The sequence below is a fragment of the Cornus florida genome, unplaced genomic scaffold (genome assembly GCF_030987335.1).
Source record: "Cornus florida cultivar Cherokee Brave unplaced genomic scaffold, ASM3098733v1 CherokeeBrave_3.0.0_Hap2_Chr11, whole genome shotgun sequence".
Classification (NCBI taxonomy): Eukaryota; Viridiplantae; Streptophyta; class Magnoliopsida; order Cornales; family Cornaceae; genus Cornus; species Cornus florida.
Window position 1 is genome coordinate 109,490,272 of NW_026775581.1, and position 8,366 is coordinate 109,498,637.

General features: G+C 34.9%; 1 long non-coding RNA gene across 1 annotated transcript; it reads right to left on the bottom strand.

Annotated features, from left to right (window-relative positions):
* Positions 1 to 5,086: 5,086 nt before the first annotated feature.
* LOC132286637 (uncharacterized) lies at positions 5,087 to 7,522 on the bottom strand. Its single transcript, XR_009472827.1, has 3 exons — positions 7,226 to 7,522; positions 6,232 to 7,105; positions 5,087 to 5,867 (listed from the first exon to the last, which is right to left on the bottom strand). It is a non-coding gene; the product is annotated as an uncharacterized LOC132286637 (long non-coding RNA).
* Positions 7,523 to 8,366: the final 844 nt, after the last annotated feature.

Here is an 8,366-nt window from a genome sequence, read left to right on the forward strand (position 1 = left end):
AAAGGCATTGGGGTAACCATAAGTCCCTCATGAATACCATTACCGGCCAAATGACAAGGGCAGAGAGGTCATTTCAATCTTGCCTCCTTTTGAAATTGTCAAGATACAGCAACACAAGAATTTATTGAGAACATGCGCAGAGCTCTAATTTTCTGTGTCCTTAACTGGCTCTCTTTATCAAGCCTCAAACCATGTAAAAGATAAAACTTTTCACAGAACGAAAGTCATGATTCCACCATGAAAGGAAGTTTCCTCATAGGTACATACATATATATATATATATATCATGCATTTAATTGTATGTGTGTGTATATATATGCACGGTGGAGGAGTAATGGCTTTTAAGCTGGCATGGTCCAGATAGTCGTGAGAACTCATGTTCTTGCCTAGAATGAGTAACAGATTGCGTGTCCTACATTAACTAAACCTTTTCTTTTAAATATTCTCAATATTGTTTGCTACAATGTTTCTTTCATGTGGACCATACCTAAGAACTCCTCTATAATAACTATTTAATTATTTGACAGAATTACCCACAAAATATTTTTTAAAATATATATAAATAAAAATACTTATTTTGAGAGAATCATGTGCATTACAGACATGACCTTTTTCTTTTTAGGTAAATTGGGTAAGTAGTATTGAATGGAAAAGAGGACAAACAAGTCCCACGTGCAGTACAGACATGACCTTGCTATGCCACTTAAACTTATTTTTGAACCAACTGCTGTGTTATATGAAAATTTTGCTTGCTCCCATGGTGACAATATTTATACACCTTGGTTTCTTTGTATTAATGTGGTAGGGTCTTCGTTATCTTGATTTTGTTTTTTTAAAAGAGAAATGTTAAGGACAGTTGCCCTTGCCCTTGTCCACACGATATTGAGATGACTTTTACTGTGAGACCCACACCGATAGACAATAAGACAGACCTTGTTCAATTTATCACGATGATAACATAACTTTTTGATCAACAAGACATGATAATATTGAAATGATAAGTCAATAATGACGCCTCCCAACGATTTGAGAAGGAGCGCTTTATCATGCTAGACTTATGGCTTGTTTGGCAAAACTTTTACTTTTGCTTTTACACAGAAGAAAAAGTGAAGCAGAAGATATCACTTTCACTTTGCGTATATGTTAGCGTTTGAGAATTGTATTTTAAAAGAACTTTTAATGTTAGAAGTGTTTTATAGATTATTTCTATGTATTCATCATAGAAGGACTAAGTCAAGGGATGGGACAAAACAATTATAAGTCCGTCTTAGTAATTGGAATTAATACAAGTCCCTACAGAGCTAAATGCTGCCAGGGTAAGTGAGAATTAAAGGGGTGAAGCCCCTCTAGTTTCAAAATGTTGGAAACAACACTCCCTCGTGTCAAATCCTTCCCCCATAGTATAAGGACTTCTTGTCAAGTAAATAAAATCAGATAGGCAAAAAGACTAAAATGCCCTCCACAATTCTGATAACAAAAATATTAAAAAATAACTCGAAATTGAAATTACATCAGAGGACAAATTTTTTTTTTTTTTTTTTCTCCCTTCATTTGGTTAACTGAAGCATCCCAACCATCACTAGGCCACACACAAGCAACACTATCACTTGGCCCATTAATTAAGGATAAGAATAAAAGGGGTGGATCCAAGCAAAAGTGACAAGGACTAAGGAGCAATCTCAACAAGCCAAGCCCAAAAAAGTAAAAGTCATTGGGTAACAGGACCACATCAAAGTATTGGGCTAAAATTAAAACAAGAACCTAAAGAAGTGGTCCAGGATCCCAGACATGAAACATAAAACAAGGGCCCATGAAGGGGCCCAAGCAGACTGCAATTTAAACTCATAAGGAGGGTTGAGACACCCTCCAGAATTGACTTGAATCCTAACCGAAGAAAAATAATAAATAAAAATAAATAAAATAAATAAATATCTATTAGGATTTCCTATAAATAAGAGAAATAGTGAGAAAGATGTTTCTCCACATTCCACACGATCTGTTTATAATCTTTAATATTTAAGGAGAGGCATGTAGGGGGTGGCAATTTAAGATCAAATCCATTAAACCTAAGCTTGTTTATTAAAATTAAATTGTTCGGTACCAAACTTAAATGAGTGGGTCATTCAATTCAAAGTTCAATATAGGGTGAATAGTGGGTAACCATCTTAACCAGTTCAAACAAATTTTTTTTTTTTTTTTTCTTTCTTTCTCTTCTCTCTTTTTCTCTACCCTCTGTTTTTTCTCATTTTTTAGTCATAAAAAGAAAAGAAAAAATTGTAATGCTTGAAATAATAAAATTAATGTAAATATAAATATATATATATATATATATATTTGTTATTCAACAATTATAATAGTAATAATATTATAAGAAATATAGATGTTCTAATATTATTAATATTAATATTAATATTTTCTATTTTTATTTTTCTTTATTCTTATTTTTAAAATTTTCTCTCTTGTCCCTTGCTCTCTCTTCTCCCTTTCTCTCTCTTCTCCCTTTTTTTTATTATTTTTTTTTTAGATAACTCTCTCCTCCTATTCTCTCCCTTCTGTTTCTCTGTCTTCTCTCCATTTCTCTCTCCTCCGGTTGGTTTTTTTTTTTTTTTTTTTCGGTTAAAATATATAAAATTTCTTTTTAGTATTCAATAATTAAAATAATTTGACAATTTGTATCTAAAAATATTTTGATAATTGGACTGAGTACGTGTTAACTGGCCCATTTAATACCCAATCCTTTTATCACTCATTATAAATGGGTTAATAATAGATTATTGACTCGTCATTCATATGACTCGCCCATTCATAATCAGTTAGGGCTGCAACTTGGGTTGGCCCAACCCAGCCCAGTCCCAACCTAACCTCAATCCGAAGCGGGTTGAGTTGGGCCACTCAAATTGTACTCACCATGGGTTATGATCATAACCCGAATCGAATATTTTCGGACGGATTGGGTCGGGTTGAGGTTTTTTCTTTTTAAAATTTTTTTTTAAAAAAAATTTATATGTATTATATTATATATTATATATTTGATTATATTATTATATATATATATATATATTTTTTTTTAGGGCAAATCATTTTAGCCCCCCTATCGCCTCCAGCTCCACCTTCTCTCTCTCTCTCTCTCTCTCCAACTGCAAGTTACAAAATCTACAAGAATTAGAAGTTCAAAACCCACATATTACAATTTTATCTATCTGTGTGCTAGAATCAAAAGTTCAAAACCCATATCGGCATATCATTTCAGATTATTCAAAAAATCAAAACATCGGCATATCATTTCAGATTGTTCAAAAAATCAAAACTCAGATCTTTAAGTTTCCATCGCCCGCTGTCCAGTTTGTTCAAGCTTCGTCAAATTGGTTCAAGCTTCGCCATATCATTTCAGATTTGTTGAAAAAATCAAAACCTAAATTGTTCAAGCTTCGCCCATGGACGGTGGCACAGAGAGAAAGATAAAGAAAAAGAAGACAGGGAAAGAGAAAGAAGAAAGAGGAGAGAGAAAGGAGAGAGAAAAAAAAAAAAAAAAAAAAAAAAGCCCCCTTCTCAACTATCAAGCTTCGCCCATGGACGGCGGCGGATAGAGAAAGAGAGAGGAGAGAGAAAGGATGAAAAAAAAAAAAATGGGTTTTGGGTTGGGTTCGGGTTGAGCCCAGCCCAACCCGATTTTGTCTGGGTTTTGGCAAAATCCAACCCAAACATAAACACGACTTGTGAATATAAGCCCCAATTTCAAAAATTCTAGGTTGGGCTGGATTAACCCGCCCAAGTTACAGTCCTAAATGAAACCGTATAACATTCCTACTATAATTTGCTGCAAATGGATGATAGCAGCAGCGCTGCAGCCCGTGACAGCAATCAACTTCAATTACCTGCTGACGCCTGCAAATGGATACCAATTCCAACATTTTTGCTCCCAGCAAGAGGGACCAGTTCCGTATTCCAAACTTCAATAATCTTGCATAGAATTGGAAGACAAGGCACAGTAACAACTATCACATCAAGTACCCAATATATGCTGTCATTACAACCAAAATGTTCAAGCTTTGCCAAAAACTAGACTGTAAGATATATATTTCAGAGATAGAAAGTCAAGAAGATATTTCAAGGCAAAGCGTCCTTGTATAAGGGCAAATAGTTGAGACACCAACCCGAAACCGTAACTGTAGATTGTCTTCTTCATTTCCTACAAGGCAGTCTGCTTTCAACAATTGACCTGCTTTCAAAATGACACACCAAAAGGCAGCCTGCTTGAAGTTTTTTCGCTGATAATCTGGTAGCACCATCACATACCTGGGATATGAACACCATATGGCACAGATACAATAACATAACAAATCATAAAAAGGTATGACAAAAACATAGTGAGGAACGGCAAGACATAAATATATATTTCTATATTTGTGCACGTATAATACTGACAAAAATATATAATTTTGATTGCTACTGTACATTCTTATACTAGGTTCCATAACGTGGAAGATAAAACTTCACAACCACCATTAAGACTAGAGCAGTGCTACAAATATCGGAAAAAAAAATTTCGAGGTGTGTATCTTTAAATAGATTTTGGATCAAACATTGTTTACCTTCAATCGAAAGAATATCACTCTCTCCATGGTCAATTATACATATGCTACAACATATAAATATAAACAGTGTTTGGGTGCTGACGTGGAAAATGATAAAATTATACATATTATAATTTTGATTGCTACTGTACATTCTTATACTAGGTTCCATAACGTGGAAGATAAAACTTCACAACCACCATTAAGACTAGAGCAGCGCTACAAATATCGGAAAAAAAAATTTCGAGGTGTGTATCTTTAAATAGATTTTGCATCAAACATTGTTTACCTTCAATCGAAAGGATATCACTCTCTCCATGGTCAATTATACATATGCTACAACATATAAATATAAACAGTGTTTGGGTGCTGACGTGGAATGACCATGTCTTTCTAGATAAATATCACAAAATTTATATCCTGATATTTATCATTTTCCTTAAAATTATTGTATCATATATTGCTAATAGTCACTTAAAATACCTTTGTCATTATATTGTTTCCAAAAGCATTGGACATGGCTCCTATTAAAATGTGTATTACATATGCCAAATGTTGGATGGTATTTATAATGTGTCATCAACGTGTACAAAACAATGAAAATATTACGAAATTTTTACTTTCGCAAGTTTACAAGGTGTCAAACACACAACTACGAGTATCTCTGAAATGTCAGTGTCCGACATGTGTTCGATGCGTATATGGCATCTTCATAAAAGAGTCTAGGCAGTGACTTTTAGCTTCAATAAGTACAATAATAATTTAAGCAACGGAATACAACTTACCCATGAACCCTAATCTGGACTCCAACGGAAAAGTGTCAATTTTGCTTTCAAAGATCGTACTAGGCTTTAAAAGACAAGGAAACTATTTTCTAAAGAGAACTGAATACATGAAATCTAAGCAAAACATGGGCAAAAAAAATGAGAGTTTTTTTTTCTTTTACTCCAAAGTTGTTAAGCCTCCTAATCCTAAATCTCACCTCCTATAATGCTGGAAATCCTTAAAATAATTCGACTTGGGCACAAGAGGATGCTCTTGGTAAAAGAGATACCTCTTCTTGAAGCAACTGTTTATCTATTACAAGAGGATGCTCTTTGTAATAGATGTTTCACCAGCTCCGTCTCTCTCTTATAATCTGAAAAGCCACAGACATTAATTATCTTGAGCTTATAGACACCCACCATGTAACAGAACTTGTCCATCCTCCAGCTCGGCATAATGACACGCTGTGACATCCTTATAACTTCTCCATTCGTGAAACCCATCGAAATAGGCATCTCAAAACTGTGCCTGCATTCAAAAGATTAGTGACTTGTGGGGATTAGATAAACAGAAAGAATTTTCCCAATTAAAAAATAATAATAATAGTAAAAAAGAACTCACATCTAATTTAATTTCCTTAAGGGCAGGACAATCCCCCAGGAAAGCAAGTAGAGAGATAAGTTCATGTTCGGCCCTTATCGGACCACACCAATGAAATTTTTTGAGGCTTCGAAATGATGTACATTGTATTTGATTCATGTAATAGTTTTTTTTGCCATGAACTTTCAATTTTCAAGGCACCAACAGAAAGAAAAATTAGATGAATGAATTTCAATATTCACACAGAAAGTTCCAACAATAATTGTAAATGTAAAACAGTGTGTGCTTTTACCTGCACAAACCAAGAATCTACACTCAGAAATGCCACTCCGCGGTGAACTTTCCTCACCAAACTTTCCACAGCAATAGTCCTCAATGGTTTCATATCCCAAAAGTAAAACGCGGCTTCAGTTAGAGAAGCTGAGTTTTTTTTAACTGAATTTCCATCCAACTTCCGACGTATTTGAGGGATACCAGATACATCAATTTCAAGTAAAACTCCGTTGTCTTGCATATTCGAATGGAAGACAAAGTGCTTGAGTCGCAGGTTTGGGGCAGCAATTTTAACATTAATTAACCCAAAACATTCATACAAAGTTAAGCTTTCAAGAAGGGGACATCTGAATAAAACAACTTAAAAACTTTATCACTTAGTACAATGTAGCAAAGAGAGAGTGTCTTAAGATTAGCAAAGCCCGTGAAATATGTAGGAGGCCTAAAGAAAAAGCAGCTTAACCACAAACACTTGATGGACTGGGTATTAGCATAAAAGGAACGTGGCTACTTTAAACGATTTGTGCCTAATGATTCTAAAGTAAAACCCATTACGAGATCATGAACATTCCTTGCTATGGCAAAATCGACCCGGCTTTTAAATTCAGGACACCAGTTCGACACCACGCGAAACTTCAGCAGTTCTGGAGTTCTATGAAGCTCCAGGCATCAATTGACAAACGAATTATCAACAGGTTCTCTCCAATTATAAGGCAATGAATAGAAATCGATGACGGGACTGAACTTCCAGAGGTGCCTCCACCTGTTCGACAAAATGCCTGTTCGAACCGCAAATTTTGTGGGCGTGAAGGAGAGGATGCGAAGGATGATTTCATCTGACAGTGGACTTATCCGATCTTCTTCCTTGGTGCTGGAGGACATGTCTTGTAAGGCTACACGAATGAAGAAATTTCAACTAGACATAAACATGTTGCAAGGTGTTATTACACTCATATTAAAAGTGTGTGTATCGATCAGTGTATGTAATATATATGTACAACCGCCTCGCGTACCATGAATGATGAGAGTGGAGATTGATGCAGCAAACCCTCTATTTGAAAATGCTGAATTTTTGTGCCTGATTGACACTCAAAATACCAGCATCAGCCATCAGTTGCACTTCCATGCCTCAGTTGCGTTGCACCATTTTGATGTTACTTGTCTTATTAAACTTTCTACACCATTATCACTGACATAATTTTGTTATGGCACATAATCTTTGATTAGGGATGAGTGGTTTTGGTTCGGTATACCCTCCCGTTCCCTAACTATTTCAAAACTTTCGTCTTATTTTTGTCCAAAATTGTCTAAACGGGGCTATCCATTCCATCCCTACCTGTTTAATTGTTTTTACTCACGTGAGCAACCGTTTCACCTCATTTAGTTCCAAAACTTCTCTTCCTTTTTAATCTTTTTTTCTTCTACTAATACAATTATACAACTATTGAAAAATTCATTAAAAAAATTGGACAATCCATAATTTAATATAAAATTCAAGAATATGAATGTTCTTAGTTTGTAGGGCTCTACTGGTTTCTAGAACGACTGAGAAAGTGAATAAATTTGACCTAGTGTTTTTAGAGCTAACTATATATACTAATAAAATAAGGATAATTTAGTAATTTATCTACCTAAACGGGCGGGGCGGGGTGACCTCTCCCGCCCCGAACCCACCCGGGTTTTCACTAATAAAAATCATTCCCGTTCAAATAAGCTAAACGGTCCCTCAAAATCGCTATAAACGCAACGGGATGAGGCTGGTACCCATCCCCACGAGGCAAATTATCATCCAATCTTTGATTGTTAATAAATAAATAAATAAAATTTAAAAACTGAAAAGAACAAAGGAAAGAATTATGATGTACAGTAACAAGGACCCAAGATTTTTTTTTGAAAATGTATTGCCATGCTTGACTCTTTTTTCTGTCATTTTTTTTTTTTTTGGATTTTTTATTAGGTTTTAATGGGTAATTCCACCATTTTAAAAACACAAAAATATTATTCCCCCCGCCCCAAAATAGTTAGACACTTTAGGAACTGTCACTCACATTTTTGTGACTTACAATTACACTATTTTGGAACATAAGGAATATACTTTTTCTGTTATATGACACGGAGTCTACCGGTCTACCCATCGCAGCATTAAATATTTAC